Source organism: Cornus florida, unplaced genomic scaffold (assembly GCF_030987335.1).
Source record: "Cornus florida cultivar Cherokee Brave unplaced genomic scaffold, ASM3098733v1 CherokeeBrave_3.0.0_Hap2_Chr10, whole genome shotgun sequence".
Classification (NCBI taxonomy): Eukaryota; Viridiplantae; Streptophyta; class Magnoliopsida; order Cornales; family Cornaceae; genus Cornus; species Cornus florida.
Window position 1 is genome coordinate 117,655,260 of NW_026775580.1, and position 9,830 is coordinate 117,665,089.

The 9,830-nt window shown below is 31.2% G+C and overlaps 1 long non-coding RNA gene across 1 annotated transcript; it reads right to left on the reverse strand.

The window, feature by feature from the left end:
* Positions 1-3,784: 3,784 nt before the first annotated feature.
* On the reverse strand, positions 3,785-8,040 carry LOC132278515 (uncharacterized). The gene is made up of 2 exons (XR_009471062.1): positions 7,151-8,040; positions 3,785-4,030 (listed from the first exon to the last, which is right to left on the reverse strand). It is a non-coding gene; the product is annotated as an uncharacterized LOC132278515 (long non-coding RNA).
* Positions 8,041-9,830: the final 1,790 nt, after the last annotated feature.

The window sequence follows — 9,830 nt, forward strand, 5'->3', positions numbered from 1 at the left end:
TCTCAAATACATGTGAATTAACACTTTACACTTAAATTTTTAATATAAAATATCTTTAATATTAAATAACATAAACACCCCCTCAACAATTTTGTGTATGTGGTCTCCCTCAAAATATAAAAAAAAATTATTTAAAAATAAAATTTTCTTAAAAATTTTGATGTTTACAAACATGGAAAAGGAAAATGTAATTTTCATATTTATAAGAAAAAATAATAATAAAAAAATAAAATAAAGACCCATGAAACCTGACTGACCCGCCCAAAATATTGATGTTTAAAAAATAATTTAAATTTTTTTTTTTGATATTTATAAACATGGAAAAGGAAAATGTAATTTACATATTTGTAAAAAAAAAAAAAAAAAAAAAAAAAAATCCTAATGAAATCCGCCCAAAATATTGATGTTTAAAAAATGATATTTTTTTTTTTTTTTTAAATTTTGTTATTTACAAATAGAGAAAAGGAAAATGTAATTTGCATATTTGAAAAAAAAAAAAAGATGACCCGTGAAACCCGCTCGACCCGCCCAAAATATTGATGTTTAAGAAATAAAATTTTCTTAAAATTTTTTATGTTTGCAATCATGGAAAAAGAAAATGTAATTCGCATATAAAAAATTAAAAAAAAAAGACTTGTGAAACCCGTCCTACCCGCTAGGGGTGGCAAATGAGCGGGTTGTACCGGGTTTGGGTTGTGTTAAAAATGGGCGGGTCAATATGGGTCCAAGCCCATATTAAACCCATTAAGAACGGGTTAAAATAGGTAGGTTGAAAACGGACAGGTTAAACTCGTTATCACCCATGGACCCATTAATTATTATTTTTAATTTTTTATATTTTTTTATTTTTAATTTTTTTTTTTATTTAAACTTGATGGGAACATTTCTGGTGCCTCTGCCGGTGTTGAGAACTAGCCGGAACCGGAGCAAGCCCACTCGACGCGGGAGTATGTGCTCCTTCCCTCTTAAAACCCCACCAACCTACTCTCTGCATTTACTTCTCATAATTAGATTTTTGAAAACCAGTTTCAATGTCAGATGGATGATAATGATTTTGGAGAGAGATGTAATAAATTTCAAAAAATGTTTATATTTTTTGATAAGTATGCATTGATGAAAATGCCTGTATTTTAAAGGAGTTGGCTGCTTTAGATTGTATTTTATAATTTTTTATCAATTAAATGCCTGCCTGCTTGCTTTACTGAAAAATAAAATAAAATAAGAATTGGAAAGAAAAATAATAATAATAATAATAATAATAATTCTGAATCGAATATATATATGTTTAGCTACCAAACACAACGTCATAGTTTTTCATAGTTTTTATTCTTTTAATTATCCAATCACAGAGAAATGTTAATACTATACGCTTATGTCTATCTTAATTAATAGTTTAATACTAGCATTTTCTTTTCTTTCTGACACACTCATCAAATGCTCAGCCTGATGGTAAGGATGTCTCGGAATAAAATTGAAATAATAAATAAATAAACATTTGTAATGTGCAAACAGAAATCTCCAAAGTGCACTTTACTTCATGAACTCATATATATATTCATATTTTTCAAACTTCCTTAGTACTCCGTATATATACTTTTCACTCTTTTCCTCACTTTTTTTATTTGGAGAGAGATGTCAATGTATAAGATGGATGATAATTATTTTGGAGAAAGGAGCATTGGTCCCTGGGCTCTGGCCCTTATTTTTTTAATTTTAAATTTTTTAAATTTTTTTTTAATTAAATTTTTTTCTTCATAAGGTTTTAAATTTTTTTTTTCTTTTTTTATTTTAATTTTTATTTTTTTAAAATTATTATTATTTTTATTTTTGAAGAAATTTCTAGAGAGAGAAACTTAGGCTATGTTTGGTAAAGTGGGTTTGAAGAGAAAGGATAACATTAGTTATGAGGGAAAGGGAATGAAAGAGAATAATAATTTTAACCCTTCATCGTGTTTGGTTGATTAATGAAGGAAAAGAAAGGGAAGTATAATAATCATGTTTGGGAAAAGGAAGGAAAAGAAAGGAAAGAGAATTATTTTAAAAAATTTACTATTATACCCTTTTTTCTATTTTAAAAGAAAGAGATATATATTATCACCTATACATTTAACACACACAAACAGTTACATACCCTTTTTACATTTATGTATTTAGTATTAAAAATAATGCAATAGCAAAATTTTAGCAACCTCCTAAAAAAAAAAGGGTAATAAAACACACACAAACAAATACATACCCATTTTACATTTATGTATTTCGTACTAAAAATAATGCAATAGCAAAATTTTAGCAACCTCCTAAAAAAAAAAAAAAAAAAGTAATAAATGGCCTCTGTGTGCACATGAAAATAAAAAAAATAAATAAATAAAGGGCAAATCATTTTAGCCTCCCCAATCTCGCCTCCATGTCTATTATATATATATATAAGTTTCCTAGATGAGCCACAAGAAAAGAAAAAAAAATTAGGGCAAATCATTTCAGCCTCCCCAATCTCGCCTCCATCTCTATTCTCGTTCTCAACTCCAAACTTGTCCCCCCTCTCTCTCTTTGTGCACTACAAGAATCAGAAGTTCAAAACCTATATATTTCAGTTTATCTATCTGTCTGCAAGAATCAAAAGTTCAAAACCTGTATCGATATATCATTTTAGATTGTTTAGAAAATCAAAACCCATATCTTTCAGTTTCCATCGTCGCTGTTCCAGTTCGGGTTCGCCATTCGCACGCTTCAATCACCGGCCCGCCGTTTCTCACCTCTTTGCAACTGCTAACATGTATGTATATTGCTTTACAAACTTGTGTAATCTTGATTGGCATCACATCTCCTCCATCAGCCATCGCCTTCACTTTCCTTTCATTTCCTCCCCTTTTTGGAAGGATAAGAAAAACACTATTGAAGCTTTGACATAACCTTCCAAACTCTTCCCTTTCCTTCCAACAATTTTTGCCAAACACAAATTTTTAATCCCCCTCCATCACCTTCCCTTCCCTTTCCATCCTTTCCCATTGCACCAAATTGACCTTTAGAGAGAAGAGATTGATGAGAGACAAATTTAGAGTGAGAAGATTGTGAGTGATAAAATTTTAGAAAGAAAAATGAGTTGAGTGCAATATAAAATAGATGTGTGTTTATTATGTGATGGGTGAAATATGGGTTGAATATGGTTAACCATATTTAACCTATTTTGACACTCAAATTAAGCTGTTAAAAATTACATAACCCATCTTTTATTTTATTTTTTTTCTAAATATTACCCAACCCATCTTGACCCTCAACTAAATATGGTTCACCCATAACCATTAAAAAGCGGGCGGATATGGGCGGGTTGATGGTTCCTGACCCATTTTGCCACCCCTACTACCTGCCCAAAATATTGATTTTTAAAAAGTAAATTTTTTTTAAAACTTTTGATGTTTACAAACATAGAAAAGGAAAATGTAATTTGGATATTTGCAAAAAAAAAAAAAAAAAAGACCCGTGAAACCATCCTGACCCTTTCAAAATATTTAGGTTGGGTTATGAACATAACCCATTTTGGATAGAATTTAGGCTAGCCAACCCTACCCGAAATAGAGTTGAGGTTGAGTTGGGACTGGGTTGAGTTGGGCAGCCAAAGTTGCACCCCTAGTTTAAGGGGGTTTATTACACTTTATCTTGAATTAATGTGATACTCCCAAATTTTCGAGCGTAGGTTGATCAGGTCAATACCAAAAAATATGGGGATATCAAAAATAATTTGGTAATATATAAGCACAGAATACAAAATGATAATAATAAAAGAAAATAAAAGCGAAAATGAATTATAATTAATAAATAACATCCAGATATACAAATCCTTAACTTTATAACTCCATTAATACTCCAAATAATACAACTCGGGAATCCTTTAATATGAGGACCCCTAAACCAAAATCCGTAATAAATCTAAAGTCGGAAAAACTCCTATACTAAAATAATCCGGAAGAGTGGAAGATAAATGAAATTTCTAATCCGCTATGTCCTCATCTCTGAAGCTGAATTCGATAAGGACCTGAAATATATCAACAAAGAGTGGGTTAAACCCACGAGTAAGTCCTCTTTACTACAACCCACAGAGAACCGATAAAGTAGTCATCTTGAACCAAAATCATCCCATAGCTATATAGTCATACATACATATACACACACTAATAAATGATCACTATATATAGGTAACCACATTCAGAATAGACAGCAACCACTTAGAACTCATACAGGATGGTTAAGTGTCTAATATCTAATCGGGTAATAACTCATATACATGTAATACATCACTGGGCAATATACGCCATCATCCTATACACTGAACATTGGTCAACCAATCCCTATAGTATATGTGATTAAACAATTGATTACAAATCCATATAATATCTATATAGTCAAACAATGACTACAAATCCCAAAAGAAATAAATCTAATAATCAACATTGAGCAACGAATCCCAACAACAAATATATAATTGAACTATGGGCTATGAATCCCAAAGGTAAATATATAAACAAATAATAGACAACATAACCCAAAATAATAAGTGTAAATACACAATGGCAAGAAACTCTATAATAATCAACCACATACCCAACAACCATAAAATCTATCAGGGTAATGTGAGTCTAAACTTTTTAGCTAGCTCATATGGTTCCACACATGCATATAAATAATCAACCACATACCCAACAGTCATAAATCTGTCCTGGTAAAGTGAGTCTAAACTTATTAGCCAGCTCATGTGGTTCTACAAATTATATAACAACACATCCATATGACTGCATTTTTTAGTCAGCCCACTCTCTCCACATAAAGCACACATCATAAAAATAATGATTATTATCATTAACAACTATGGCAACACATCCATATATCATAATATAATAATGACCATAATTAATAGTCAACACATCATTGTCCACGAAATACACACAACATAAATATAATAATGATTATTATCATTAACAGCTTATAAGCTATTTAACTTTCAAATAAAGTCCGTTATATTTTAATAACAACTAGAACATGATTAATATCATAAAAAATTTATAAATTTAATAACATAGTCCACGATATAATCCGAATACCCATTATAATTAAAATCATAAAATATATAATAAAATACCATTAATGATTAATATCATTAACAACTTAAACAGTTTAATAAAAATAAATCCCCAATAGACAACCATTAGAATTAAAATTATACGATCAAATAAACCAACATTAACTAAAAATAATACTGCAATTTATTATTTAATAATAATCATTAATTAAATTAAGTCCGCTTAATAGCCGTAGACATCAGAACAGCTATACATTTAATTTTAAATACTAATTTTATCGTAGTAATACCCTACGCGAAGCAAAACAGTACTATAACACTCCGTTGGGCCCAAAAATACCAAGTAGGTGCCCTAAAATGGGGGACTTAACTTCTAGAAGCCTAAGAATAGTTACTGGGGTCTACAGGGATTCTAGTCAGCTCCAGAGGCCTTTTACGCGCCCCCACACGCCTCCCAGAGCCTCCTGTAGTTTCCCCACGCGTTGCCACACCATACCAGGCATGTCCACACACCTCCCCACGAGCCTGGGGTCCCGCACGTGCTTAAGGCACTGCAAGACGCACACCCAGCACACATATGCGCAAAAATGGGCCCGCACACCCAGCACACATATGCGGTTGACGTGGCGTGCTCTGGTTGGCAAATGCAATGTTCTGCAACAACCTACATAGCTATTGGGACCATTAATGTAATGATTACTAAGTCCATTAAGGTCATACCAAACATCTATAAACATTATAAGAGGTTCTAAATTCTATGGAAATGATTTCCCATAAATAGTCCACATCAGTTTAAATAATTTCCTGACACTATCTAACTAAAACATACATAACTCCTAGTTGGATAGGAATCTGAAAATGAAAATGGTACTATTGGAAAGCTAACGAAAAATCCTTAAATTTAGGCGCAAGAATGACTCAATTTGGAGTTAAAACGACTAAGGCTGCGTTTAGTAACGAGAAATATTTTTTGTTTTCTGTTGTCAACCCCTAAAAAGGCAAAACAAAAACAAAAAACATGTTTAATAATATGTTTTTATTTTTCTGTAACAGAAAACGTTTTTCATTTTTGTGAAGAAAAGAGGAAACATAGAAAAGGTGTTTCCTATGTTTTCGACACTGTTGAGTAAAAACGTTTTCACTATTATTATTACATATACACTGTTCATTTCAAATAAATTGTATATTATTCATGTTATATACTAATGCTACATATTAAATACTAATAAATATAATTTTTTAATATACAGTTATATTATATTATATATTAGTGTAAATTATTTTTTATTTTAAAAAATATATATTTTTAAAATATAATATATTATATAATAGTGTAAATTATTTTTTGAGAAAAAAAATATGATTTATAATATATTTATTATTTATTTTATATAATACTATTAAATTATTATGCAACGGACCTAATATATTATTATATACCATATCTATATTATATTATTTAATTTTATTTATTTATTATAATATAACATATATTATATATTTTATAATAAATGTATAGAAGATGCATATGCATGCACTTATATACATAATTGGTGTGAGTATTTTTGTCATAATATATTTTATTTTATACTTATGTATTGGGTATTATTTGGATTTGTGATTTTAAATTAAATATTATATTTTATTATCCTGTATTGGATAGTTTTAATATTTGTGAAATAATTGCATAAATGTTAAGTAAATCTGTAACAAATATGTATTAAAAATAAAATAATTGCATAAATGTTTAAAGCTTTTTTTGTACTAATGACAAAAATTAAAATAAAAATAAAATAATTAAAAAATGTTAATTAAATCTATAACAAATATGTATTATTAAACACTGTTATTATTTTCTGCTTTCAAAATTGTGATAACAACAAGTGTTAATAAACGTTATTTCTGTTTTTTATTGTCACTCGAGAAAACAAAATCATGTTTCTGCTTTCTTAAGACTGTAAAAACAGAAAACAAAAACGTTACTAAACACACCATAAAGTAATGACTGTTTCAATTTCATGTCACAAAATAGGCAAAATAATAGGCTGAGCTCAAACGCTACTGTGAGTGCGCCCACACCAGATTAAAAGCTAAGCTCCTGACACATGGCGCATTCTGATTAGCTGCTACATCAACTCTGATGGTGTGCGCCGTACCAGATCATTTCACCGCAGCTCCATGTGCTCGCGTCACACCAAATCAGGTCCTGCAAATGCATGGAAGTTTTCATGCGCGCGCATGCACCAGAACTTCTCTTGTTTAATCAAGCCAAATTAATGGTGCTGATCTATGTCGCACCATAACTCAGTATACCATACCGCACCTAACTCAGCATCTCCTTCTCCGACTAAGTGGCCACCGATGGAAGGAAAATATCGCCGGAAATTGTATAATACATAAAAATGGCCGGAATTTTTTTAAAAAAAATATAGAAAAATTCCTAAAAATTATAGAAGCCTTATTTAACCTCTTTAAAGCCATAAATCTAACAATTGGCCCAAGAAAAATTCTAAAACACCTTTAAATCATTTAATTCCAAAAATTCTTTTTTTTTGAAAATAAAAAGAATTATAAATCTAATACTAGCATGATTTTTGATCACATAAAAGCATAGGCATAGAGGTGAAGAATTTATGGATTCAAAGGGGAAGTGTAGAGCATGAACTTGCCTTAAGGATTTAAAATCCGAAGTGAATATTTCGCCGGAAAATAAAATCTCCAACTCCGGCCAACCTTCCGGTCACCCTTATTTGCTACCTTCCTTCTCTCCTAGCTTCTGCCTTCTCCCACCTCACTGTAAATCACTCTCTCCTTCTCCCGAATCCCCTCTTCTCTCTTAAATAAATCAACACAACCTCATCATCTCATTAACTCATTACTCTATCTATCCGCAACCACATTCGGCTGAAGACCCATTTGTCTTCCTCTTTTTCCTTACACTAATTAATGCATATATATTAAATATAATATAATCTCTCTCCTTCTAACATACACTTAAATAATATATATATATATATAACTATAATATAATAAATACACATGGGTTGGGCCTAACATAAACCAAGCCCAACTTGAAATAATAGACAAGCCCATGTAACCCATGACCCAATAATAATATTATAGTCCAAAGTTCGGCCCAAAATAAATTAAAAAAATAAAACACAACTAATTACAAATAATAATAATACTAATAACAAGAAATTTCATGCAACAATTAACAACAACAAATAGTTAAATGCGCACACACAATGAATTAAATAAAAACAACAAACAGTTAACACATTAAATCAAAGCACATTATATACACATAATTAATTAAATTAAACCAATTAATGTGTATATTAGCTATTAATAATTTTTTTAAAAATCACGAGTATTACATTTTTTCCCCTAACAAAGGAATTCCGTTTCCGAAATTCACCACATGCATGAAATGAAAACTCTAGATACTTTGTCCAAATTTCATTTTCTGTTCACAAGTGGACTTTACCTCCTTTATAATGGCTCCACTAAACAAACACTCACAAATTACATAATTTTGACGCATAATATGTGGTTCTTATTGTCAAGAACACAATCAAGCTACACTAGGAACATTGTTTTTTTGGCAACTAGATCTCACCAACATCTATATGTCGGTAACTATATATCCTCCTCTCAGGGAAAAATACTCGATACAATAACCTAGAAGCGCCAATTTAGAGGCTACTGCGCGAAATCTGATACACACTCAAAGAAAGACCCACAAAGTAATAGTCATTCCTCCCATAACGCCTTGCTCCCTACTTGGAAATCACTTAAAGTAAAAATCTACTCAGTTCTTGAACTCTAACGTACGAGTTCAACTATTAGCATAACTTTTTTGTTTACCCTCGATAGTGCACATACGATCTCGTATGAAAACAATCTTTGCCGAAATGTCTGACCCAAAAATCTGTTCTGTCTAATATCTAACCCATAAATAAGAGATATTCACAATCGGCCTTACAAAGCTTCAAACGATGTCATACCAATAATCTTTATTAATAACTACTGTTATAAGCAAACTCCGACAGAGATAATTAATACTCTTAATTGTCCTTAAAATCCAAGACACATGCCTGAAGCATATCTTTCCTACTTGGATTAACCATCACAGTCTGTCTATCTGTCTGAGGGTGGTAAGCAGTGTTAAAATGCACAAAATAGTCCAAAACTTGCTGAAAATTTTCCCAAAATCAAGACACAAATTTTTCAGATCCCTACCCGATACGATAAATAACAGGATACTCAGAAAACTCATTATCTCCGCGAACTATACCTCAAGTCTATCTCCGAAAAAGTATAGATGGATCTTCTTAACCGGTCAAACAAGCTATCAATCCCTGACAACATTTAATTGTTGCCAATCGTGACCTTGTAGGCTCCTTGTATCTATACAAGAGCAAAGGAACTCAATTTTCTTCATAACACACAACACCAGTGCTTCATACGGTAAAGTACTCTACTTGATTAACAAGCTGGCTGAACCTAATCTTTCAGCTCTCACCCTTTTACTAGTTCTATTTATGTCGGTACTTGTGCGCAATCTATCTCTCAACTCGATGGAGATCCGAAGGTTTCTCTAATAACCTCAAAAATCAGAATCTACTAGTTTACTACCAGAGCTACGGTGATTACTGCCTGGAACTCCCCATATATAAGTCACAAGTGTGTGCTAGACCCACTGTCGGGTCGCGATATGACAATAAGATACACCCGATCTGTTCAGGTACATCAA